General features: G+C 41.5%; 1 protein-coding gene and 1 long non-coding RNA gene across 9 annotated transcripts in view; one reads left to right on the top strand and one right to left on the bottom strand.

Annotated features, from left to right (window-relative positions):
* The window catches only part of LOC128351357 (uncharacterized), a 56,702-nt gene extending 37,580 nt beyond the window's left edge, over positions 1-19,122 (top strand). Inside the window, exons 2-5 of the long non-coding RNA XR_008319733.1 lie at positions 1,157-1,301; positions 10,347-10,536; positions 18,493-18,589; positions 18,942-19,122. This is a non-coding gene — a long non-coding RNA (uncharacterized LOC128351357). The remainder of the gene's footprint in view (positions 1-1,156; positions 1,302-10,346; positions 10,537-18,492; positions 18,590-18,941) is intronic.
* Positions 1-27,446, bottom strand: part of PCDH9 (protocadherin 9) — a 1,118,779-nt gene that overhangs the window by 978,186 nt on the left and 113,147 nt on the right. The window lies entirely within an intron of this gene.

Raw genomic sequence — 27,446 nt, 5'->3', positions numbered from 1 at the left:
CACTCACCAGCTCTCATAATCGTTCACACACACACACACACACACACACACACACACACACACGTATAAAAGGACAGTGCTTGCATGTGACAAATTGCCAAGCCACATGAAAAATTAATTTATCATGCATCTTTGGCTGCATCTGTTGACCTTTGGTTACTAATGTACCACTTTGGGATTTAGTATAATATTCCAAGTCCCTGTACAGCTTCAAAGCTGCAATTTCTATAAAACAAAAGAGCTGAAGGATTTCCCCCCTCTTCCAAGAGTAGGGCTGTTCAGTTAGTAAAAATTTTAGATGATTTAGCATCCGGCTGTTAACCAGTTACCTGACAAAATTCAAACATTTTTCAATATCACCAAAACCTCAGTTTTAGAATGCAAAAGTAAGAAAGAGATAATTTGTAATTTCATAAACAAAAAACAATCATTTCCAAAATTAAAAGGTCTTATTTAATTATAAGGCTTTGGTTAATGAATATACTGATTAAATAGATTAAGATGTGTAGGCTTATGCAGAAAAAGAACTCCTGACTCATTCAAAGCCGTTCCCCCAGATGCAGAATTTCCAGTGAATCCTGTTAATTCAGTTTGTGATAAATAAGGGGAAAAATAAATTGAACCAGTGTGATTGTCCATTCAGAACCCATTTTATTTTTTCATAGCCAGCCAGTGAAGTCCACCAAAATCTAATTTAATGAACTTTCTATCAAATAAGCATGTTTCAGTTTGGGACAGTCATCATAGCCTTTCTGAGAGGCTTAAAAAGTGGTGTTTGTCTCCTTCAGCCTCCTTCTGTATCATGTGGTCAGATGGCTACATTCCCATGATAATATATTTATTTCTTCATTCAATCTTTCATGAGATTTTTATCCCTCTCTTCATGTGGAACCATCCATAGCATCCAACAATTTAAAATCAAAACCACAACAAAAACCAATACAATATTTTTAAATATTTTGCCCTAGAAATAGGAGGAGGAGGGTGCATGCGTGCTTGAAAGATTGTCTCTCAATTTGCAAACCACATTTCCTCAGCAGAACAGCTTGGAAAAGAAGAGGGGAAAGAAAAAGGAGTATAGTACTGTGAAAAAATGTAAATATTCCTAACATACAGAACAGTTAGATCTGAAAGCCGCTTTCGATTCGATCTCCAGAGAAAGACTATGGGCAAAGCTGCACGAGTTATCTTTGGATAAGCGCTTGTTAGTGCTGATTTACAAGCTTCATGAGAACACCCGCCTAAGAGTCCGCCTGAGCGCACAGGGCCAAGTCTCGGCTGAAATTCCCACTTCCAGAGGGGTAAGGCAGGGCTGTATTTTGGCCCCCATTCTATTTAATATATATATCAACTCTATTATTTCTATCATGAGTGTCCCCTCAATCCACCCCCCCCCAAACTGGCCCATAAACATCTTGCCATTTTGCTGTATGCCGATGATCTGGTACTTATGTCCCTGACATAGGATTGAGACGGGCCCTTTCATTGCTCAGCTCCTACTGTGCTGAAAAGCTTATCAAAGTAAATTATCAAAAAACTAAAGTGTTAGTTTTTGCCAAGCCCCCCAAACGCCACATATGGCAAATGAATGGTCATTACTTGGAACAAGTTAAAATCTTTAAGTACCTGGGCGTGGTTTTCCACTCCTCGGGTCAGCGCCAGGCACATCTAAATTATATTGTGCAGAACGCCCAAGCCTCAGCCCACCTAATTAGATCTTTTTATTTTACAGAGGGGGCTCTTTGTATTCCAGCCGCTCTTAAACTATTTCTCGCCAAGGTCTACCCTTTATTATTATATGGTGCTCAGTTGGGCCCTTTTGGCAATTTCATCACACTGGAAGCTATTCAAACAAAGTTTATTAGATCTATATTTCAGCTTCCCAGATGTGTTCCTAAGGTCGTCATTAGGCGCGAGGTGGGCCTTGGCTCCTTGGAAGCGGAGTATTAGAAATGCATTTTTGCATTTTGGTTAAAATTAGTCTTTTCTCAATCTGGACTTGCCCCCTTGGTATTAACTGACAATTTCGATTCTACCTGGAAGCATCTTGTTAAAACAAAATCCCAATTTTACGCGTTTTCACTGGATATGCTTATTAGTTTTGGTTATGATTGTGCTAGGAAGTCTATTAAACAACGTATTTCTGACATTGATCTACAGTTAGACGTTGCCAAAATCCCAAAAGGTGTTTACCTTGGAGATCAGCTTTTTAACACAAAACCCGCTGCATACTTAAATAATATTTCTTTTTCCAAGTTCAGGCGGGCGCTATCTTTAGCTCGATTAAATGCGCTCCCTACAGCACTGCTCCAAGGGAGGTTTAGGGGGGTTCCTTATGCATCCCGACTTTGCCCTTGCGGGTCAGGCGATATCAAGACTACTGAACATGCTATTTTACATTGTGACCTCTACAAGAATGATCGATCAACACTTATTTTGCCATATCTTGTGATGTTTCCTGGTTATCCAGATGACTCTCTCTTAAAAATTTTATTGTCAAATTTTAATCATAAACAAACCAACACAGTGGCTAAGTTTTGTTATATTTTATGGAAATTACGTTCTGTTGTGTGTGATAATGTTTCTGGTCAATGACCGAAATAAAGTATGTTCTGTTCTACAGAACAGTTGTGTTGCAACAACTGGCTTAAAGAGCTGATGTAAGAGGCCAAATGCAAAGAGAAGGATGCTGCTGCTACAAAAATAGAAGTTGTACAGGATTTGAGTGGCTATGATCAAATATGTACTGTAAACCAAAGAAAATAAGAGCTTGTAAGTGAAAAAAACTAGAAGGAAGTAGTGTTCTCTCTAATTTTTTTCATCTCTGTGCAGAATTAGATTTGTTCTGGGCAGCAGTATAGGCAGTGTGTGTGCACATGCATTCAGAGTGGGGCCTTCCTGATTCAACCTGAGCGGCATCTAAAATTAACTGAGCGGACATCCAAAAATGTGTGAGTGCACGGACATGTGCACGCCTTAGAGGGAACACTGGAAGCAAGGAGAAGCGATAGGAAGTAGTAAAATAGTGTTCAGTACTGGAGAAAGAAAACCACTCTTTTTTATTTCCCTAAATCACTACACACATTGTTTAAAGATAATTAATGACTGTTTGATTGGTTTTATAAACACACACTGTACAATTTCAATACACACAGACATACAACCAGTCATGGCCAGTTAAACCACGGATTTATTCCTGGTCAAATGCTTCCTGGTCATACCACCTTTATCTACCCAAACCTATCAGAGATGGGTAGCGGTAGAGCTGCATTTTGCACACTACAGCCAGGTCACTTAGTTCTTGAAAAATGCTCTAAGAAGCACTCCCAGCAACCTTCACCCTCGCAAGAAAAATACAGGTCAGAAAGACTGATGGGTGTGAGTTTCAGGAGGGAAGTGTCTAGCAGAGCAAGGAGTAACTCCCTTCCCTTCCATTTCCTCTACTGTGCATAGCCTCCCCACTGGGTGCATTGCAAGGGAAAAGGCGCGACTGGTGCCCCATTACATTCAGTGCAGTACAATGTACTAGCAGAGGTGCACCTAGGTAATTTTGGAGCCTGGACCTAAAAGCCTTTGGAACCCCCTCCCCCCGCAAGTTAAGCATCATTCCCCTACATACACACAGCCGGACACACGCAGTATTTTTAACACATGGGTTCTTGAGGGCACAAACAGCAACTGAACTCACAAGAATGTAAGAATATAAAACAGGTATATTTATACAAATATGCATTAGCAGAAACATTTCAACACGCAACTTAACATATTCCATTCCCACATACGTCTTTCTCCGCTCCCCACTCTGTTTCCAAAGAGGATTTGGGGGGCCCCAGGGGGTATGGAGGCCCTGGACTTTGGCCCAGAGATCCAGGGGTAAGAGCACCTCTGTGTACTAGAATGTCTTCACATCCATGGTTACACTACAATAAATGTGTTAGTCTTTATGGTGCAACAACAAAAGCCTTGGGAGGTGATTTCAATGCAAGGATGGGTCCAGATGACCACACTCTTTATACACAACAGCAATCCTAGTCACCTAACTCAGAGGCAGATGTGTTCCCTGTCACTTGCCTCTCAAAGGACCAGAGGTCTAATTTTGCAGGTTTCTGTTTGGGTCAAAGAGCATCCAGGCTTAGCCTTTTCATCCTAAATGGCTCAACTGATAATGACCATCCCAGAGAGTTCATCTATTGGTTCAGCTCCCGAAAGAGCATTCTTGATTACTTTACTGACTTGGGAAATTTGTCCCCCTGGTAGAGAGATGTGAGGTTATTCCCAAGACTGGCAGTGAAAATCTTCCAATCTCACTCCATCTAAAGCCCTTTATTCCTCAGTCCCATACTGAGGACCACTATCAGCCCCTCATTTCTCCTACCGGAAGAGTGCATTGCTGCGCTAAATGGACCCCTCAGCTTGACCAAGCAATAAGCGAGCTACTCGCCTCAGAACACTTTCAGCATATCCAATCATCCCTGTTAATCGCAGGTCCCTCTGGCGAGCCCTTGGAGTCCTACAATACCTTAGTTCAGGAACTTCAACATGTAGCTCATAAGAACTGTTCCTCAGTGCAGGGACATCACGGCTCCAAGTCATGGTTTGATAAAGAATCAGGCGTGGAGGGAGCCAAGCAGTGGCCCATGTTCTGCCGCCGCCATGGTCCTCCCAGCCCCGCCCCCTGCACCTGACGTTTGTCACAGGACACATCTAGCCACACACCCTGCATCAGGTCCAGGGGGCGTGGCTTTGCTCCCATGTCTAACGTCAGATGTGGGGTGTGTGTGTGGAGCCGTGAGATGAGGCCCCTACTTGGTGGCAGCCCGGGTTCTTTCAGTACAATCTCCTGCTGACACGCAATAAAATAAAATAAAACTGGACGTGCCTCATCCAAGTCATCAGATCCAAGGACTCAACTATGTTCTGGTGACTTACGATGCACTCTCCTACCAATGGTTTGAGCCACCTAGACTGCCACATTCCTCCAGGGATTTGGGAGAACTATTTTCAGCAAGGATTCCACTGCAAAGTATGGCAGCACTACATTTGACATCAAGGAAACGCCCATATGAGCACCAGTGTCAACATCGGAGATAAAGAGCCTTGTCGCCCAATTGAGAATCGGGGAAGGCCCCAGCAGAGGACCTTATTCCACCAGAGGCTATTAAAAATAATCTGGATTGCTGGGCCCCTATACTTGCCTCGCTCTTCACCCATATCGATTTGCATGGCCAAATCCCCAAGGACTGGGGGATAGCACTCATTGTCCCCATATTCAAAAAAGGCAAAAAGGACGACCTCGCCAACTACAGACCCATCAGTCTGCTTAACACAGTCAGCAAGTTATATGCGAGACACCTTCATGGGAAACTTAGGGACTGGCTAGAAGAGCAAAATCTCCTTGCAGAGGAATAAGCTCATTTTGTATAATCATGGCTGAGATATTAACTAAGCCACCTCCAACAATCTCCCTACTAGATAGAAGCAGCCAAGTCTGGCAAGGGTCAAGAGAACAAGTGGTAGGCCGCACTACCCCAAGCAGCTGATCCACATCCTCAGGAATCACAGACTGAAACTGATCCAATCTAACACTACAAGAGGGATTGCTGGACACCCCCTTCATAGACTATGCAGAAATAGAGGAGTCCAAGTTGGCTCGAATACAGGCGATTTTGTCCACAAAGAACACATTAAAAGCGTCACAGCAGAACAAAGTTTCTGGGGACTGATTTAAGACAGAAGGAGTGGAAATTAAACTCCTCACAACCCAGGATAGCTCTGCTGAATGCAAACCCATAGACGCAATGCTTGCTGAACACAATCCTTTTTTTTTTTTGCTGCACACACCACCGCATAAAGCTTCAAATGGGTCCTATGCTGTGTCCTGTCAAATTCGAGCCAAGTTGTCCTCCACTTACATTCCAGTCGCCTTCGCTGCTGCTTCAGCCCCCACAACTCTTCTGTATACCAAGGGGTCATTTTTGAAGCAGGTCAGAAGGGACGCTTAGGAACAATCATGTCTACCATCCTAGTGAGCCGAAGGCTGTGCCTTCTTGGTATAAAAGCCTCCAAGAACCCAGCAGCCCCTCCTCTCACAGGAAGCTCCCTAGCCAAGTGACAGCTGGTGAGTGTCAAGCAATCTTGGAAGGCAGCAAAATGACAGGCAGGCAGGCTGCCCTTCGTCCGGGCTGGAAGACGAAGCTGGAGCTTCCAAAAACAGAGGGAGCCAGTTGATAGAGCCCAAGCAAGGCTTGGATGTCTTTTTATGACTATTTAGGCCTTTTAATGCTATGTTTATGTCATATTTTGTGCCTAAATACCTTTTAATGTCTCCTTATGCCTTTGAATGTATCACTCTGCATGACACTTTGCATTGTAATCATCTCTTGTACCTTATGCTGGTCTATGACCATAATAAAGATGATTGATTGAACTAAAAAGCCACAGACTAAAACAGGTACCCATCTGTAATTTGTCAAATCGATGGTTTGACAGAATTCTCTAGTAGGCATTGCTACCATTTAAGGAAGATGTAAGAGTGTTTGTATTGTTCCACTGCACTGTTGTATCCCATCCCCTGAGTCTCAAACCACATGTGATTATTCCCCAAGAACTTCTAAAACTCTGGGGGGGGGGGGGATTTTTAGAGTTGTTTTTTTTTTTTAATAGAGCTCACTGGCTCTATACACGGTTTGATTGCTAGTATAAACACATTAATGTTGGGCATGTACTATTCAAATATACTGTACAAATGTTGGGCATATACTATTTTACACATACACACAATTGTATGTGGTCTCATACAGTGCAAGACATTCCTTTGGCTATCTGAGTCTTCAAGTACACAGTGAGCCCTGAATCAGGGATCTCAGACTGCTAGGACTGGGTTCAACTGGTGCACCATCACCCAGCTGCAGTGTTCATTCTAAGGTGAGTGTGTGTGCATGCGCTCACACGTTTTGTAATTTCCACACAGTTAACTTTAGATCCCACTCATGTTGAATCAGGAATGCCCAACTCTGAATGCACATGCGCACACACTGCTTTGATACTGTCACCCAGAACAAAATTCATTCCACACACAGATGGAAAAAATTAGAAAGGACACGGCAGAGCTCCGTCCAAGGAATGGAACTGCAGGAAAACCAGTCGGATGAGGAAGAAGGCAATAGGCCAGTATGGGTCAAGTGAGGCTTACAGGGCAGGTGTGTTGGGGGTCTCCTCCTAGCTACTGTAGTGCTCTTATCCCTGGACTTTGGGGCCAAAGTCCAGGGCCTCCACAACCCCTGGGGGCCTTCAAATCCTCTTTAGACTATCTCAGGTGGTGTGGTCATTGCTGGCCTGCACAGCACCCTGCAGCCAAGTGTGATTATGACATGTGCTGGATGCTTTAGAGGCAAAGGAGGGAGTGAGGAAAGAAAAATGTGAGATGGGAATATGTTAAATTGTGTGTTGAAATGTTTCTGCTACTCCATAGTTGCATAAACATACCCCCTGTGTTAAAAATATTGTGTTTGTCATGGGGTGTGTGTGTGTAGGAGGATGATGTTTAACTTGCAATGGGAGTGGGGCCTCCAGCGTGGGTGGGTGTGCCTCAAAAGGCCTCTAGGACCAGGCTCCAAAATTACCTAAGTGTGCCTCTGCCTATCAGCTTCCTTTTGCTCATCTGGCCTTTCTCCCTCCTTGTCTTGCTTTGCCTTGCTTCACCTTGACTGGTTCCAAACTCGACTGAAGCTGAGCCTGACAGACTTGGCTACATGGCTCTTTGTAAGATGTATCTCCAAATATTTAGCTTGGCTCTTCAAGCGATCTTCTCCGTGCAGAAACACCGCACAAATGCCACAAGACATTGCATTGTGCAGCCTGTCTTGTGTTCATACCGTATCTGTTCTAATCCACTATCTAGGTATGACAAAAATGGGTTGTTGCAGTACGTTCTGCAAGGTCTATCAAAGCAAATCACCATATACATCACATTCCTTCCATTTGCTCCTTAGATTATATCTCTAAAACAGAGTACATTCACCTCTGGCTTTCGAGCTATCACAGAAAGTCTTTAAACAAGCACTAGTGCTAACAAGCCTTCTGCACCAGAATTCTATCATTTTCTTGAAATGATCACTAGCATATCATGGATACTCAGCAGGGCTGATCTTCCCGCATGCCAACCTCACAGACCCACGCAGACTTCACTGGGGGTGGTAAGCATCTGTGGTATGGGTTGGTAGGAGTTCTACAGCCTTATTTCCACCCTGTGACATTCTTCCTTCTGCTAGAAGGTCTGCTACAGTCTTTTGCACTGAGGGAGAAAATATCTTTGGTGGTTAACACAATACATGTTGGCTGAAATGGATTAGGCTTCCAGGCACTTAAGAGGTAAAGCATTATTTGTATTGGCCACTGCAGCAGTGTAAGCAGAGAGTACCCCTGGGGACTGATTTGTTAGTGGCTCTGGTTGCCTTCACATCAGAAGACTGTTAATGCAATAGAAACACCTTCTGGAATCTCCTCTGAACATTGACACAACACTGCAGGATGACATGTAGCTTCCCCAGGTCTACAGCAGATGCCTTCCTTTTAAAGTTGCTTTTGCACAGAGGGGGACCTCTTGTATTTATAGCAAATAAGTCTCCTACCTGCTTAGCACACAAAACACAAACAAGAAATCCACAGGAAATAATCACAGCTCTTCGCTTGCGAATTGAAACAAGGCTAGAGAATAATCTGGGATGACTACAGGTATAAATGTAAGGAGCAGGTAGCCCTTTCCCCTTATTACTCTACTGAGAACTCCTTCATGGAAACACGTAAAACACCTTTCAAACACCTTCCCTAACCTCCTGCACATTATGAGCCATTTACATCTTCCTCCAGGAAAGATACAGATATAAAAAATGTAAACATGAACTGCTAATATTTGCATTTGTCTCATAGGGTCTCAGATAGTGAGATGTAAAAACCCTGGGACCGAATCCTCTCTCACTTTCGCTCAGTTGCATTGCCTAAGAATGTCAGAAACAGAATCCTTAAGTATAGTTTTGCTGCAGAGCTAAAAACAGGTCACCATAAAAGGGTTGGGCAGCTGGCACTCACTGCATGGATAATCTGCTTTTGCAGTCTAGCTGATAACTGGAACAGAAGTAGCTGGTGCAAAATATGCCAACAAAATATGCCATTCAAAAGTGCAAGCTGAACTTCATCTGAAGCAGCCAACAAAACTTTACCTATAATGAAAACATTTGGTGGTTTCCTCTCCAGGGAGTTATTTGCACATGGCTTCATGCTGCGGGGTAAATGTTGAGCAAAGCCACTTTGAATCAGCATTGAAGGAAGCAGCCTCTGTTCTCGGGTTTTCTTTTGATGCAAGTTCAAATGGCATGCCATTCACATGGCATGCCACTGTATTCTCCTTCTAGCCAATTGTGGGGTGGGGGTGGGGAGCTATCTAAAGAGCTATATCTGCATTTCTAAAGAGAGTATCCTTCTTATCATGCTAATGATTCTGCGTTAGTGCTTCTCCCGATTTGCTCCGGCATTTTCAGAAAAAGTAGCTTAAAACCAACATTTTAAAAACCTGGAAATACACCAAGATAAGCTAGAATTTGCAAGACAAAGCCCGATTTGTGTGTGGAGTGGGTCCAAGGATCTTGGGGTCCAAGGATCTCAAAGGGACTTTGGTGTAAGTTTGGCTGTTTTGTGAACGCACACACTCTCTTCTGAAGGAGATTACAGGGTAACAGCCCTGTCTGTAAAGCCTGCAGGCAAAACATATGAGAAATCTCAGAGGAGAGCCAGCAAAGTGCAGATATATGCTTGTGAATGCAGCAGGCCCTGGGTCCATTACAACTTTGACCAGATTCAGGCTGGGGCAGAATCTGACCAAGATAAATGAATATTACCCTCTTTGTCCTGCAGTTTAAACACAAAGAATCACCATCCTTGCTGCAGCTCCCATGAGGACAAAGAAATCTTCCTTTCTTATGAGGGATCAGTCTGTGTGTAGACTATGTGTATCCCCTTCTGCATTGCATCTGCAGAGCTGCCCCCAACACTGGAATAAATGGGGATGCTTCTGCTTAACAAGTTCTTTGCTAACACTGGATAAAATGGGGGGAGTTTGTGCTCATCACAGCTCTCCGTACTTGTGCCTTACAACTCATGCCAGTCCTTGTGCTGGCAGCAAATTTCTTTTAAAACTCCTTTCAACTGAATGAACCCAAAAGAGTTACTGTAGGTCTCCTTTTCTTCCCTAACTATTTACTATCTGGCAAAAGTAACTTTTACAAAGCTTATTTTAAATCAGTGGCTCTCCTAGTACTCGCCAAATACCTTAAGCCTCTTGTCTTTTTCAGTTGCTAGATTTTCAGCTCACTCTGCAGCCATCAGTCATCATTGCTACTGAGCACGCAAGAAATAAGGTTGCAAGGTCCTGACCTAGATTCTAGTCCACAGGAGCCAGCATCAGAACAGAGAAATTGGCCTCACTGCACTGCACTTGACTAAAAAAAAACTGCACACCAGAGTGCGTGAAGGTGTTAGAAGGTACTCTTGGCATCTTTTCATATTTTGCAGGTGGGAGGGTGAAAGCCTTTTCTAGCTTCCTTTGTTATCACTGGGGTTTGAGGGGGGGAGGGTTGGAAATAACATATTTCTGATAGGGGAAAGTACTTTTGAGCTAAATGAACTGCTACAGTTTGCAGAGAAAATAGCTATGTGGCTCATGCCCAGTGAGAAAGAAAATCTTAGTTAAATGCACCATTACATCTTAATAGCAAAGTCTGGAAATGTTAACCAAAAAATCTATGCAAGGCTATTTGTATACTAACCTTTTCTTGGTGGTCCTCCACTCCATCTCTGTTTTGGGGGTATGACTGTGCACAGCATTTAGGCCAATGTACACAGATTATTCTGTTGCCATAACTAATTTATTAAAATAGACACACCACTGTAGCAGCGATATAAGAAGATGCTGAAAGGCATCATCTCATATTGCGAGGGAGATGGCAATGGCAAACCCCTCCTATATTCTACCAAAGACAACCACAGAGCTCTGTGGTCGCCAGGATTCAACACCAATTCGACGGCACACTTTACCTATAGTGCAGACATGTTGTGCTAGTTCATTCCACTAAGCTTGCATTCCAGACTAGTGTTGCACAAATGCAACAAGGTGCACTTGCATAACTTGCGGTGCCTCCTGCTATGAAATCTCTTCCTCAATCCATGTACGTTGCATGGAATGGTGCAAAGCTCTCTGCCACCCTTGTTCTTCAAGTGCAACGCTTGCGCAAATGAACCAAGAGTGCAAGAGACTGCACAACCTTGAGCAGCCTCTCAGCTAAGCAAGCTTCTTGTGTGCATGCATCTGATTCTGTTGCTCTAGTGAAGCATTAGTCCAGATGTCAGTCAATACAAACAGGGAGCATAATAATCAGGCCTTAGCCCTTGCCAACTGGGTGTCTATTGCTGCATGCACGCTCTTGCTCATTCTCTTGATCACAAGCCCTTTTGGGAACCATTTTCTCATAACCTTTGCTATGTAAACTACTTTGATAACTTTTTTTTATTGAAAAAGTAGTATAAAAATAACAGCAACGAGATCTCAGAAAGCAGTAACACAGTAGTAGAAATCAAGGAAGTACAGTACAGTAGTCCCTCGACCTACGAACTACTCGACAACCAACGTTTTCGACTTACGAACGACAAAAAAGACCGGAAGTAGTTGGCTGTTTAGATTTGGCTTCCTCGACTTACGAATTTTTAGATGCGGTTTCCTCGACTTACGAATGTTTCCAGACCTCCGTGGGTGCGCTTTTCGACCTACGAAAATTTCGACTTACGAACATCCGTTCGGAACGGATTAACTACGTAAGTCGAGGGACCACTGTAGTAAGGAAAGAGATGCGAACTACAAAACATCCCTGCCAACTCCCTAAATAGCTAGTTGGAACAAGTGGCCCTGGCATTTCTTCCTAAAGGCCAATAGAGACATGCCTTTCTGCACTTCTCTAAGGCATGAAGCCCACAGTCTTTTAGAACAGGACATTCTGGGTTCCTCGGGTGTTCTTATTTCTCTTTTTACTAGGACTGTGAATCCTGACAAGCAAGGTCTCTCTTAACATATGCAAGATGTTCTTCGTGCAATGCAGGCTTGTATAGGTCAATGCTATCATCTTCAATGGGCCCCAAAGAGAAGCAGAAGGTAGTATAATCAATGTAATACTAGATCAAAAGTGGTTTACAAATACGATGAATTTTTATATACTACTTTTGAACAGGTCCCCAAAGCAGTTTACATAGATATAAATAAATGAATAAAATCGCTCTCAGTCTCAGGGGCTCCCAGTCTAAAAAAAAAAAGGTAGACATCAGCAACAGCCACTGGAGGGATGCTGTGCTGGAGATGGATAGGGCCAGTTGTTCTCCCTCTGTTAAATAAAGAGAATCACCACTTTTAAAAGGTACCACTTTGCTCAGTTAGCAGGGGAAACTGCAGCCTTTTAGAGGTTGTTCTAGCCTCCCAAATTCTAGAAGGAACAGGTAGGGCATTCTCTGCCACCTGAATCTGAACTAATTTCAACATTAGCTCTAGAGAACTCTCTTCTTAACAGCCCCACCTCCTGTTAAGATCATCTGGAGAGGTTGAGGTCTGCGGTTGCTGCCAATTTGTTTGGTGTCTACTCAGGAATGGGCCTTCGTTGCTGTGCCTGGGCTTTGGAATGTGGCCCCTGTTGAAATAAGAGCCTCACCATCTCTGGCAACTTTTTAGAAGGCACTAAAGACACATTTATTCACCCAGGTTTTTAATTAGATTTATGGTTTTAAAATTTTTAATGTTGGTTTTAAATGACTTTAATGTTAATTATTGTAATGTTTAAGTGATCGTAATTGTTTAACTGATTTAGTTTTGATTTTAATTGTTTTTATTTTGAAGTAAACTGCCCTGAGCCATTTTTGGAAGGGCGGTAAATAAGTAAATAAGTAAAGCTCATTGCATTAGTAAATTTTATTTTATGAAATAATGGATAAGGGTGGGGATAATCTTATGTTCCAAGAAGGGGTGTAGATGATATAACATATGAAACTGACCAATGCAATCTGGTAACTGTCCCCGCCTGTTTTGAAAGTAGCACTTATATGATCCAGGATCACTCCAGACAGTACATCTACTTCTAGTAAATAACTAATCTCCAATGTAACAGAAAATGTGTATGCCTAAATGCACTACCAACATAATCTCCATTGCCCACCAAGATGATCTCCATTTTGTCTGTACTCTCTTTCAGCCTGCTAGTCTTGACTCAACACTGCCCATCAGACACCAGTTCCCAAAAAATACCACTTTTGCTCCAAGGCTTAGCTATTGAAAGACAGATCACTTTCAGCAGCATATCTCATTGGCTACGTATAGATACAAAACAGCATAGCAGATGCAACTGACTACTGAGGGATACCACAAAAATAGCTCTGAAGCTGCAGGACAGGCACAGCCTAAACTGTTCTCTGGCTTTGGTGTGACAGAGAAGAGCAGAATGATCTCAGGGCCATCCTGTGGATGCCAACTCGATATCCCATGTGGTGCTTCAGGATGTCAAAAGCCCCTGAAACATCAACAAGAATCAACAGAAAATCACTACCCATGTCAGTCTCCTGACAAAGATCAGCCACAAGAGCCACCAAAGCTTTGTCTATCCCATAATTTAAGTCTGAAACCAAATTAGAATGAGTCAAGAAAGGATGCCTTCTTTTGGAAAACTTGCCTCTGCTTTTCCTTTCTATAAAATGTTTTTCCCAGTTTGCCTATGGGTTTAATCAAGAACATTATGGTTGTGCACTAGAGCCATGAGGTCATCAAATAACACTAAACATATGGAGTTCATAAGCAAGTTCCCCTTCATCCACCCAACAACAAAGAAAAATGCAGGCAAATTAGATTTAAAATCCTGTATGAAAAAAATAACTATTTACTATAAAATATAGTATACAGCAATATTTATTATACACATACACCAGAATATATGAAAAAGTGTAGCTCGTATTGCTCAATCACAACGATAAGCCATCTGCTTGCAGACTCTCAGGATCTAATTCAACTCTATTAAAAATTATTATCTGTGATTACCCAACACTTGTATCATATGAATCATTTTATCAACCATTTCTGTACTCATTCAACTTCCAGATAAGTTTTCATTAACAACTTCTCATAAAGCAAATATGTAATTCTGCCAACAGAACATATTACAAGGAATGGATAATTTATTCTTCTGTCAACAGGTGCTTGACAGTGGTAAATGACATGGAGTAGCAATGCATTGGAACTGATAATAAAATGGATTTATATTCAGACTTAGCAGTTAATGGGTATAGTCAAAATGCAAGCTCAGAGCATTGCTAACTCCTGCTGTTCAGACTGCATGGTCAATACCATCATCTACAGGGACAGCAGGTAGGGATAGGAGGTCAGTCAACAAGGGATAAACGTGTGTGTGTGTGGACACAGAAGAGGGATGCTGTGTACTAGAAACACTTCTATTTCCCTTCACAACCTTGCTGGACATGGCCAGAGGCTTCTGATGCCCCAGATTTGTCAAGGAAAAATGATTTACAGAACTACCTTGATCTATAGTATTCTAATAGACACAGTACCTATTTTTCATTTTTTATATATATATATTTATATATATATATATATATATATATATATATATATATATATTTATATTTATATTTATATTTATATTTATATTTATATTTATATTTATATTTATTTATTTAGAACACTAAACAACACAGATCCAAACACAAACTACAAAACATAATACAACAGACCCTGATTCATCAATCCATCCAAACTCTAATATTGTCTGGGGTAGGAAAACTACTATAATTTTCCTGAGTAAGAATAAAATCTGTCCAAATTACATTAAAAGCATTATTTGTAGTCTTGTTTGAACAGGCCTGAATAATATGGATTAGTTTATCTGAGATTGTGATATATGCCTTAGTTTCTTATACCAGATATCCATTGACATGTTTTGGTTTTTCCAAAGTTTGGCTATAGCTTTGTAGCTATATTACGTCATATTACTTGGTTGCTTGGGTGGCCCTGTGGAGTCTGGAGAAGGGCATGGCATTCCTCCTGTGGGGCTTTTATTCCCTTCAGGGGGCAGTAGGGATGAGAAGGGTCCAGGCTAGTCAGATCCCAGTGGGGTTGAGAGGGCAAGGCAAGGAGAGCGGCAGGAAACAACTCTAGGGAGACAGCTAGGTTGGGCGTGGCAGGAAACAGGAAGCAAGGTCAGGAAGGGGGCTGGGAGTAGGCTTTAAGCCCTGGCGTATTTAAAGACAAGACAAGGCAGCTGATGATGAGGAGCTGCTTCTGAGTATAGGAACCAGAAGTTCTCCAGGAGAGGGAACTGGCTGAATGTAGCAAGCCAGGAGGAGAACTCAGGTGACAAACTAACCTCCTCCCCTGGCTGGTCCTGAGGCTGACCCACACGTCTTCAAAAATCTTTTAAAAATCACCCCTTTGCCCAATTTCTTTGAAATATGGGTGGTAGCTTCCTTGCACCCATTGGGAACTACCACCCACCACAACCTGCTCTGGGCCACCCTGGTGCCCCCCACGTGGAGTTATAAGGCTGCTGAGATCCCCATTATTCCCTATGGGGAAAGCGTAAAGAAGCACCAACTTAGGAAAAAAATATGGGGTGATTTGTTTTGTACCTGAATCTGGGCAATTGAGCACAGGGCTGATTGGTTCTGTCTACAAATCTCCAGAATCAGCCAGATTCGGGTACAAATTGTTTTGTACCCGAATCGATTCACACATTCCTACACTTTAAAGCTAGGCAGTGGATTAAGTGTGTGATTATAATCAAATCATATAATTATGAAACCACATCCTTGAGGGTGTCCAGGGCTTCTAAAACCAATACTTTAAATATTGTTTGTTAGCTTGTGCTATTATTTCTGGGGTGGAAGTGAAGGATTTGCACTATAAAATATGTATCCAGGTACTTTGCAAAATTTCTTCTATAGCCTCTAGGTCAATAGGATTTCTCCACTGGTAAAAGTTACTTAATCTGGCAGCTTCCAGATCAGCAGCCTATATCAGTCAAGGAAACATACAGTACCTATTGAATAGGGTTATAGAAAATTGCACCAATATTCGATTTTGTCCAATTAAATGTATAAATGCTGAACTTTTTAACATGTATACCCAGAAGCACACAAAGCATTCTCAAAGTATCCCCCAGCATCATACATATGTGTACTAGTCAAGGAGTCATGACTGGTCTCAGCTGTTTGTTGAATGCATCTAGAGGCAAAACCCAGTTTGTTTCTGTGTGGTGTATGGAAAGATCCTTCATATCCAAGATCCTACGTCAAAGTCCCACTGAAGAATATCGAAAAAGGATCTTGAGAGAGATTGGCCAACTTCTCCACTGTGTGATTAATTATTCTTTGTCTCCCACTTCTACTCCATGACTGGCAAATAAATGAGTGAAGAGATTCCACTTTAAAAATATTGCATTTCAGGTGGCAACATGCATGTTCTGTCTATGGTGTTAAATGTATGGCACCTCATTCACCCATGGAAGCGATCACTTAATATTTTGGTCATCAGGTAACAAACATTCATGTGTAAGCTTTATCAGTTTGCATGAATCTTTAATTGGAGGGGGGAAAAATCTTTTCTGCTTTATATTTGGCTCTCTTTCTATTCCTCCACCCTCAATTTCTCTGCTATAAATTATTAGTGGAGAGAGAGCTATGTACACTGCTTGTGATCAGTGCATAAATTTAGTAAATTACAGATTATACAAACAAAGCTGCCCAACACTGTCAGATTATAATGGAATAAAAGCTTCCTAATTTGGATACTTGTATTTGTGTCCCAACAGAATGTTCTTCTTGTTCTCTGTTAGAACAATACATTTCAAGCAAGCAGTGTAATAGTATTCTTTTTACGTCCAAACCGATGGAGTGAAATAATTGCTTTTTGGGTACTCACAACAATACCTCGTGCTTATATGACTTTACAAGCAAAGCACTTTAGCCTAAGAACAAATGTATGAATATGTAGTAGGCATTTGCATTACACTTAACATCCCTGGTACACAAAAATCAACTTTGGCATAACATGAAAAGCATGTAAGTAACCATCATTTCAAGTGAGGAACTATCATTTAAGGTGACAGCACAACATACAAACCATTGCCTTAGGTAAGCATGCTCACCATCAAAATAATCTGAGAGTTAAAAAGGCCAAGGAGATTTCACACATACACTTTCACATGAAAGATAAAGACCTAACATAGCCATCCATTTTGGTTTGATTCCCCCACCACCCATCACTTTATACCCCATTCAAAAGGCATATAACATTAGTCTTGATGACACTAACAGGTGTTTTTTTTAAATATATATTCTTGATGATAGCAGTTAATGTGTCATCAGGAAGGCTTTCAACAACCAACTATGCATTAAGAAGCTGCTCTTTCCTTAGTTGTCTGGTATTTCTTTAAAACAAATAAAAAAATTTGGCACCAGGCCTGATTTGCCAACTTCAACAAACCCCTTCAGTCTGGCTTCATCCAAGGACTGATTCGTGTAATCAATTTAGTTGTTAGGTCTTAATAGAGCTGCCCCTGAGTTGTACCTAAAACAACAATTTTAGGGAATTTCAGAGAATCCTGCTCAGGCAAACTTCTGTAAAATCAATGAGGTAAGGTAAAAGGGTTTTGGCAAGATTATCTAGAATTCCTACACATCTAAGACTTCTCTCCCGCCGCCCACCCAACCCCCATGTCAGACTACAACAGTCATGCAACTGATTGCTTGCAGAAAGTAGGGATGTGCACGAACTGAGGTTCATGTACAGGTTTGGCACCATGGGGAGGGGAGAGAAGAGTGGGATGGATAGAGAAATAGATTTATGAAGAGCAGGCCCTTACCTGCTCTCCACCGCCGCATGCAGCTTCCTGCTGCAGCAATGCTTGTCCAATCAAGAAGTGCTCCTGACCATGCAAATGGCACCTGCACACGTGCAGACACCATGTGCATGCTAATACCGCATGCAGGTACTTGGGACAAGTGCCGTAACAGCAAGAAGCTGCATACAGCGGCAAGATCCTGCTCTCCACTCCCCTCCCCACGGTGCTGAATGCGTTCAAACCTCATCCGAACTGGTTCGGCGACGAACCTCAGTTCATGCACATCCCTAGTGGAAAGCTATTATCATAGACCTCTGTTCATGGGTTACCCACTGTAATCGAATTAACTCACCACTAGGAACTTTATTATGAGCACATGAAGGTGTTGGGACCATTGGCCCATCAACCATCCACCTCATTAGACTGGTATAATTTCACAATTAGTGGCAGCTCCCAGCCCTGCCATCTATATGATTGGACTGGAAATGCTTAGCATGTAGATTTGAATTTCTCTCACATGTCACTGATCTCACATTAAACCAGGATTTTCTGCATGCAGAGTATGTGCGCTAGGACAAAGTTATGATCTCTCCCCTGATGAGGAAGAACAGCCCATAGTGATGGCCTTAGCAACTTGACACAAACAGAAAATCCAGGTAGTTATAAACCATAATAAGTTAAATGATTAAATGAATCAGCCCTGAGCTATTATAGATATTAAGAATTCCTCACAACAGTCCTGGGAAACAGGGAAACATGTATTCTTCGTCTAAGATTATGCATTAAAGAAAGATTCCTGCTTTCAACATGAGAAGAATGCTAGGAAGTACAGTAATAGATAATGCATATTTGTAAGAAAAAATATAACTGTACTTTAACAGGACACAAACCGATAAGCCAATATGCAGGATATCGCTTTATCACCCTATAGCATAGTATGTACTGTAGTAATCCATCTGTGACAAGTCAGATAAATCCTTTATTCTTACAGATTCCTTCTATTTTAAGATCTCTTAGGAATCATTTCAATACATAATCCCCTTGCTAAGCTTCTGAACGATAGCAGTATCTGGCATGGCTCAAGTGCAACAGCAGAGATTCAGACCGCCCATACAAGCCTTGATCTCAGCTATGGGGAAACAAAGAAACAAAGAACAAACCGAAAAGCTGAGTGATAAATAGTGTAAATAGCAGGTAAGATACAGCTGCTATTGTAGCAGTATAGTAAACATGGGGTGATATCATGGCATTCAATAGAACATTCAATAGAACAGTCTAAGTGCATGTATTTATTTATATGTGATTAGCCCTTATAGATAAATGGAACTTCTAAGTTCAGCAGCAGCTTGCCTATACAGCCCAAATGCAAGGACAGGCGATGATTCCTTCATACCCTACTTGTGAGCTCCCCCAACGTATCTGTCCACTGATGGCAGTGGGATGCTGGACCTGACCCAGCAGCCCTTCACAGTCATAACTCCCTTGTTTTATGGTCCTAGGCAGATAACATCACTTTCTTATCTTATTTACCCTAATAACAATCCTATAACATCGCTTGAGATGAGCGTAGAAGATGACAAATTTGGGGCTTTTCCTCATATGAGCATGCCCATCACTTGATCGCTTATCACCATTTCTCAACATTTTGTGACTGTCAGCTGAAGGCCCAACTCAACATGACAATGGAGATCTGAGATCAAGTTCTTCCATTTAAAAAAGAAAATTAGAGCAGACTCATATGGTCTGCTATACCATTTCTAAATCACTCCCCTAAAGCTGCTGCTTACCCCTGCAGAGCTAAAAAATATAGGTATAGGAGTTGTGTGAACTGACTCAATTGAAAACCAGTGCACATTCAAGATGACATGAGAGGATATGCAAGTTTTGCCAGAAAAGAAGTTATGTGTCTCATTCACATATATATGTGAAGTCAACACTGCAGTCAAGTTTGGATGTGTACATGCATACCCTGTCAGTCTTTAAGGTGCCACGGGCTTATTTTTGCTTGTTAGTTTGCTGGCTTGCTGGCTTGCATTTGGGAATGTGCTTGCTTGCATTTGGGGAAAATAGGCGAGTGGGAAAGTGGGAAAGCCAGAGGTTGCCGGTTCAAATGCCCGCTGGTATGTTTCCCAAACTATGGGAAACATCTATATCGGGCAAACTATGGGAAACATCTATATCAGGCAGCAGCAATATAGGTAGATGCTGAAAGGCATCATCTCAAACTGCACGGGAGAGGGCAATGGTAAACCCCTCCTGTATTCTATCAAAGACAACCACAGGGCTCTCTGGTCGCCAAAAGTCAACACTGACTCAATGGCACACTTTACTTTAGGCCAGCTCAAGACATTTGGCACCTCAGGAGGAAAATCCAAATCCTAGCTTTGCAATTTACTTGTCATGGGATTGAAACAGATGACATTTTACCATATATCAAATGCTGATGTGTGGTAAATATCTCCTTACCACGTGGCAGGATGATGCAGATCAACAACTTAGTCCTGGATGCCATCATAGGTGCCAGAGAATCAGCACTGTCTACAGCCAGCTAGCTTTCCCCTATTCAAATTACTCATTCCAAAAATGCTGCTGTGGAACAGGCACGTTTGAGTTGAAGGGGGTGAAGCTACTTCCAAACCATTGCCATTGCTCTATGCCTGTCTTCATCCAAAGCACATTTCTACACAGCACAAAATAAAAACTGAATGTCCCATGCCATGTCAGTAAATCAAGTGTACAAATGAACAGTATACATTCTAGTTAATCCATTTAAAAATGGCTCCCCTCTACTTCCTAGCCTGTATCAACAGCTTTCACAAATCTACACACACACACACACACACACACAACACTGGAGTACCAAAGGGATTTTAACATCATGAGTGAAAACACTCAAAATATTATTTAGACTTCACAGCAAAAGCAAAGTCACAGTTCAACAACCAGTGTCAAAGACAATCTGTAAAAGAACAAAATAAAGACTTGATATTTATTTCTCTCTTGCTCTGTAATACAAACACATACACACATGCTTCCTTCTTTTCTTCCTCGTTATTGTGCCTAGGAGAGCCTCTTTGTTGGCCCTTGTGTTTGGATGCTGAGATTAATTCGGAAAAATAAACAGACTGATGATATTTTCATGTTCATCTAACTCTTCACTATAAAGAAGCTCCTGTGTGTGCTTCATTTTCATTTGAAAAGGAAGTGGCTTCTGTTCTGCTTGGATTGTTGCTGGGAAGTTAATCCTTGTTTTCACAGCTTATTTGGCCACTTATGACTGAAACTTTGCACAGCTTCCAAAAGGTTAATTTTTATTATAGTTATGACAAAGAAGCGACAATGTCTAAAAATACTGCCCTGCTAGCCGAACAATGGCTTATCCTAGGGCTTACTGCCCAGCTACTGGAATAGGCATGTTAATGTCAATCTGAAGTCACTTTCCATCAATGCAGGAGTGTTTAGACACTTACTGGGATTAAGTGTTCTCTCATTTTTGGAAGGCACACTCATTTCCTCTGAATGAAGAGAAGCCAAAGATATGGACAGCAAAATGGGTACTCCTGCATTATAGAAAGCATTAGCAATCAACTTGGGGGGTAAATGTGCTGCAAATTAAAGTGCAGTTCCAGACCATGCAACTCGATTGCTCTCTCTCTATGCAGCCCACCCAAAACCACAGGACACATGAGCCCTAATCACACATGATGTGCAGTGTACACAAGTACAGATCTACACACAGATGCAGTTACTCAAATGTTATGTTGAACATAGTTTCTTTTAGAATGTGAGCCCTTTAGGGATAGGGATCCATATTATTTATCTATTATTTCTCTGTGTAAACTGCCCTGAGCCATTTTTGGAAGGGCGCTATAGAAATCGAATAAATAACAAAAACAAAAACAACATAGGTGCAGCAGTTCACATGTCTGTATCATGCATTTGAGGGACCTGCATCCAGGTCCACTTTTAAAATGAACAGGTACAGTCATTCACAGGGCTGGCCCATCCATTAGGCAGACCAAGGTGGTCATTTAGGGTGCCAGTTCATGGGGGATGCAGGGTAAGGGCAGCCACCACCACCCCTGCCCCCTGCAGTGAATAGCCCTCTATACTGTGGCTGGGGCAGGAGGTGGAGAAGAAGGTAGATTATGTCTTTGCAAATCCATAAGACTGCCTGCTCCCCGTGCTGCTGCACAGCTGTATGCAGAGCCGACCCCTGCTGCTCACCTGGCTGATACAGATTGCAGCAGTCATTTGAGAGCTCAGCCCAGTAAAAACTTTACCAGGTGACACCCCAGATGGCCACTGCACATGTGCCTGAGTGGTGGGGACAGGTCATGCAGCAGGCATGGACTCTGCATGGAGCTGGGCAGCAGCACGGAGCAGCTGGCAGCAGTGGACTTATAAATTTCCAATCCAAGCCCCTGCTCAACATAGGAATCTATTACCGCAGGGCTACTCAACTGTGGCCCACCAGCTGGTTTGGGACTACAGCTTCTAACAACCCTAGCCACAATGGCCAATAGTCATGAATGATGGGAGTTGTAGGCCAATATATGCAGGAGAGCCGAAGTTGAGTAGCTCTTGACAGAAGTCTGTACAGTCTCTGTTTAAAAATCTCCAGTAAATAAGAGCCCACTCCTGTACGAGGCAGACTCAAACAGCTCTTACAGTTAAGAAATTCTCCCTAATGTCTAGCTTAAATCTGCTTCCTTGTAATTTAAATCCATTGGTTCTAGCCGTGCCCTCAGGTGCAACAGAGCCCTCAGGTGCCCCCTTCTTCAATGTGACACTCCTTCAGATATTTGCATACTACTAAAATAGCTCCGCTTGGCCTTCTCTTCTCCAGGCTACACATTCCCAGCAACTTCAACTGTTCTTCATAGGATTTGATTTCCAGGGACCCTCACCATCTTTGTTGTCCTCCTCTGAATCCATTCCAATTTGTCAACATCCATTTAAAAATGGTTTTTTTTCCCCCCCAGAACTGGACACAGTTCTGTTACAATGGAAGAAGTACCAATGTTTCTGAAAACTTCAGTTAACTCAGCCCCACTGCTGACTCACCAGTAGAGGCAGATTTTGATGACTTCTTCCTTGGAAAGTGCTCTGTGCTACCTGAAAATATGCCCATGTGGGTCACACAGCCCTCAGAGACATATTTTTGGGTGACACAGAGGGCATCTGGGGAAATGAAATGTCACTGAAATTTCCGCATGTGCGGACACTCACACAAGCACAGTGTTACTCTATAAGTCTTCAGAAGCACTGATGCTACACAGGTGCTTCTCCTGTTGCAATCACAACGCAACAGATCAAATGATATAATAAATACAAAAAAGCTGCAGAAGAAATGAAATATAGAGCATATTTCATTTGAGTATTGAGTATCCCAGGGACATTTTAGGAGTAAGGGTGCAAAAGAATCTGGATATATTATATCACAAGAGAAGATTCTGAAGTTCCTTATGAATAGGATTTATTCTATGCCTTCTAGTGTTTTTTCAATACGGTTCTTGAGTCACCCCAAAGATACTGTTGATGTTCATGGGAAACAATATGACTTGTTCTTTCTAGCAGGGAGGCTGTTGTAGGAGACCCACCTGGTAGGAATAATAAATGCTTCTCTGAGGGAGGGCAGGATGCAATTAAAGAAGCAATTATTAGACCTATTCTAAAGAAGTCTGCATTAGATCCCTCAGAGTTGAGCAACTATAGGCCTGTCTCCAACCTCCCATGGCTGGGCAAGATCATTGAGAGGGTGGTGGCCTCTCAGCTCCAGACAGTCTTGGAGGAAACTGATTATCTAGACCCATTTCAAACTGGCTTTTGGGCAGGCTATGGGATGGAGACTGCCTTGATTGGCCTGGTGGGTGATCTCCAATTGAGAATTGACAGAGGAGTGTGACTCTGTTGGTCCTTTTGGACCTCTTGGTGGCTTTCAGTACTATCGACCATAGTATCCTTCTGGAACATCTGAGAGTGTTAGGTGTGGGAGGCACTGTCTTACAGTGATTCCACTCCTACCTCTCGGACAAATTCCAGATGCTGTTGATTGGAGACTGTTGCTCTTCGAAATTTGAGCTTATGTGTGGCATCCCTCAGGGCTCTATACTGTCTCCAGTGCTCATTAACATCTACATGAAACCTCTGGGAGAGATCATCAGGGGATTTGGTGTGGGGTGTTATCAGTATGCTGATGACATCCAAATCTATTTCTCAGTGTCAACACCATCAGGAGATGATATAACCTCCCTAAATGCCTGCCTGGAGGCTGTAATGGCTCCATACATCTCCCTGGTATCTCAGGTTGAGGCGATGGCCATAGGGCTTTCTATCAGCTCCGGCTGATACGCCAACTGCGCCCGTTTCTTTAGATGAATTACCTCAAAACAGTGGTACATATGCTGGTATCCTTTAGACTTGACTTCTGCAATGCACTCTAAATGTGGCTGCCTTTGTATGTATTCCAGAAACTCCAGTTGGTATAGAACGCAGCAGCCAGGTTGGTCTCTGTGTCATCTCATAGAGACCACATCACTCCTTTGTTGATAGAACTACACTGGCTGCCAATAGGTTTCCAGGCAAAATACAAAGTACTGGTTATAACCTATAAAGCTCTAAATGGCTTAGGCCCTGGGTATTTAAGAAAACATCTTAATTATGAGCCCAACTGCCCATTGAGGTCATCTGGAGCGGTCTGTCTCTAGTTGCTGCCAGCTCAGATGGTGGCCACATGGGACGGACCTTCTTGGTTGCTGCCCCAAGACTGTGGAATGTGCTCCTCACTGAATTATGATCCTCCCCATCTCTGACAATTTTTTTAAAGCATGTGAAAACCCACCTCTTCACCCAAGCTTTTTCAGCTTTTTACATTTTAAAATTTTAATGTTTTTGATTTTTAGAATGCCTAAATTGTTTTAAGATTTTTGTGTATATTTTAACTTGTTTTATGTTATTGATAGCCACCCAGAGATGAAAGTTTGAGGTGGTGTACAAATCAATCAATCAATCAATCAATAAACAAGATCTTTTTAAAGAGACTGAAAAAGCTTCTGCATGGGGCTGCCTGTGTACGTAGTCCGGAAACTACAACTGGTACAGAATGCAGCAGCCAGATTGGTCTCTGGGTTTACCCAAAGGGACCATATAACAGCAATTCTAAAAGAACTGCACTGGCAGCTGATATGTTTCTGAACGAAATACAAAGTGCTGGTTATTGCCTATAAAGCCCTTAATGACTTAGGTCCAGGGTACTTAAGAGAGCGCCTTCTCTGTCGTGAACCCTGTCACTTATTAAGATCATCTGGAGATGTCGGGTTGTAATTGCCACCAACTCGTTTGGTGTCAACTTGAGATCGGGCCTTCTCTGTGGCTGCTTCAGGGCTTTGGAACACACTCCCTTCTCTGTTTGTTTTTAGGAGGACCTTGAAGACATACCTATTTTCCCAGACTTTTAACTGAAACCAAATTTTTAAAATTTTAATGTGTTTTTATCTATTATGAATTTTATCTTTTTTATGATATTAAATTTTTTATATTTTATATTATGTTTTAATTCTGTACACCAGCTAGAGATTCAACAAACAAACTAACAAATATTTGTTGCTGGATAGAAGATCAACTAAAGTAAATCAGACTCAATAAGCTTTAATCTAAATAAAGACATGCATTTTTTTTTAACTCGAAAAGATATATTTAAAAAGTTATCCAATAAGATACCTTGGAATCAGGATACATAAAGGTCATGAAACACTAACACATATAAAGAAAACTTGCAAATGGAAGTTAGGGATCAGTTCCAAAGGAGGCATGGCTTTGCTTTATCTGGTTAGGGAAAGTAGCAGTAAAATAAATGCATATATTACTAAGAGTACTGTTTTTAGTTATGAATATTTCACTTAATGAGATAAATATTTTATGGCATCAGCAGAAGTTAATTTTGGAGTTTGGCAAAATAAATGTCCACGTAGTGACGAAGGGGTTTTGTCTAAACTTTTAAAAGATGTGGGAAACTGGGTTTTCTAACACTGTGGCATGTTATCATGCTGTAAAGTTAGCATCCATATTTGATAAAACCATGAAGGCTGAACAGGAAGAACTGAGCATTTCTCTTACAGTTTGTTATTGCTTGACAAAACAGGGATGGATGGGGGAGGGAAGTATAATTTATCATTTCAAGTAGAATTATCTGTTTGGAGCCTGTATAAAAAACCAAGTTTATCTGCTGTGACTTCAATATTTTATAATGAGCAACTTTCCTCTTCAGAACTGTTATGGGATATCTCATTATGAATTAAATATCAGTTGTATCATGTAATGGATATTGTACATGATAATAATGTTCTTACAGAGCAAGAGATAGTGGGGAAAATGAAGCGGGAACTACCACGGCAGTTCCAATATTCTCAAATTAGATATTCTTTAATGAAATTACTAAATACATGCAGGCCAGTCTAAAACGAAACCTTCCCAGAACATCTTATAACTACTCCAAAACGAAAAGAGTTAATAGCTCAATGGCACCAAGTGATACTAAGTTTGGAGGAAAAGAGACCAAGTTAGGATTGGATATATGGAAAATGTTTAGGTGAACCAATAACTTGGTGGGAATAGCTATGGGATACTATGGCTAAATATTTACTAAGCATTGCCCTCAAGGAGAGCTATTTGAAGATGTAATACCTCCAGTCTATGTGCTATACACATAGCACACATTTTTGAGTCTTCCACTGGTCACTGGGTGCACATGACATAATGCTAGAGTTCATATTTTTCATATTTTCTGGACTTGATAATAAGATTTGGGGTAGAAACTCTACAAAAATTAAATGAACCATACTTTACTCATATCCTAAAAGTGGTATTTTGGATACTTGAGAGATGAAATTATGACAAAGGATTTGGAGCTGATACTTCGTTTGTTAACTGTTGTCAGGCTTTGTATTGCTTCTTTTTGGAAATCCTCTTGTATTCCAACACTGTTTGACTGGCATAAGCAAATCTGGAGCTTAGCCTTGTTAGCAAAAGTGACAAATTACAGGTTGGTAAATGAGAATGCAGATGAATTTGTTAGGAACTGGATTCTGTTCATGGATCATTGGAACATAAAATGTGCTCATAAAGTCCATCCATATGTTTTGACTATATTGCTGTTTAAGAGATTTGGGTTTTTGTGGCGGAGTCTTATGTATAAACCCATGTTCATATTATTTTGTTTATACTAAAAAGCACTATTTAAAAAGAAAGAAGGTTAGGTTAGAACTGTTCTAATCTACAAGCTAATTTTCTATGTGGAAGTTGTTGGTTACTATTTGTAAGAAGGAGCAGTCAGATTTATGTATGTATGTATGTATGTATGTATTTGAAGCATTTAATATACCACCCACTCCAAAGACTCCAGGCGGTGTACAATGACATGTAAATAAGGTAACATTAAAAATTACAATCAAAAATTACATTAAAAATACAAACTAAAATAGATAATGGAAAAAATAAAGTAAACTACAGAGC

This window comes from Hemicordylus capensis, chromosome 3 (assembly GCF_027244095.1).
Source record: "Hemicordylus capensis ecotype Gifberg chromosome 3, rHemCap1.1.pri, whole genome shotgun sequence".
NCBI lineage: Eukaryota > Metazoa > Chordata > Lepidosauria > Squamata > Cordylidae > Hemicordylus > Hemicordylus capensis.
This window is presented reverse-complemented; position numbering and strand designations above follow the sequence as displayed.